Below are 1,151 nucleotides of genomic sequence, written 5' to 3' on the forward strand. Positions count from 1 at the left end.
TCTTAGCCATTCTGACAGGTGTGAGATGGAATCTCAGGGTTGTTTTGATTTGCATTTCCCTGATGACTAAGGATGTTGAACATTTTTCCAGGTGTTTCTCAGCCATTCGGTATACCTCAGTTGAGAATTCTTTGTTTGGCTCTGTACCCCATTTTTAATGGGGTTATTTGAATTTCTGGAATCCAGCTTCTTGAGCTCTTTGTATATATTGGATATTAGTCCTCTATCACATTTAGGATTGGTAAAAATCCTTTCCCAATTTGTTGGTGGCCTTTTTGTCTTGTTGACAGTGTCTTTTGCCTTATAAAAGCTTTGCAATTTTATGAAGTCTCATTTGTCAATTATTGATTTTACAGCACAAGCCATTGGTGTTCTGTTGAGAAATTTTTTCCCTGTGCCCATATTTTCGAGGCTTTTCCCCACGTTCTCCTCTATCAATTTCAGTGTCTCTGGTTTAATGTGGAGGTCTTTGCTTCACTTAGACTTGAGCTTTCTACAAGGAGTTGAGAATGGATCAATTCTCATTCTTCTACATGATAGCTGCCAGTTGTGCCAGCACCATTTGTTGAAAATAGTGTCTTTTTTCCACTGGATGGTTTTAGCTCCTTTGTCAAAATCAAGTGACCATAGGTGTGTGGATTCATTTCTGGATCTTCAATTCTATTCCATTGATCTACATATCTGTCGCTGTACTAGTACCACGCAGTTTTTAATCACAATTGCTCTGTAGTACAGCTTAAGGTCAGGCATGGTGATTCCACCAGAGGTTCTTTTATTGCTGAGAATGTTTTTTGCTATCCTAGATGTTTTATTATTCCAGATGAATTGGCAAATTGCCCTTTCTAACTCTGTGAAGAATCAGGTTGGAATTTTGATGGGGATTGCATAAAATCTGTATATTGCTTTTGACAGGATGGCCATTTTGACTATGTTAGTCCTGCCAATCCATGAGCATGGGAGATCTTTCCATCTGCTGAGACCTTCTTCGATTTCTTTCTTTAGAGATTTGAAGTTCTTATCATACATATCTTTCACTTCCTAGAGTTACACCAAGGTTTTTTATATTATTTGTGACTATTGTGAAGGGTGTTGTTTCCCTAATTTCTTTCTCGTCCCGTCTGTCCTTCGTGTAGAGGAAGGCCACTGATTTA

The sequence above is a fragment of the Mus pahari genome, chromosome 8, assembly GCF_900095145.1.
Source record: "Mus pahari chromosome 8, PAHARI_EIJ_v1.1, whole genome shotgun sequence".
In the NCBI taxonomy this organism is placed as follows: Eukaryota; Metazoa; Chordata; class Mammalia; order Rodentia; family Muridae; genus Mus; species Mus pahari.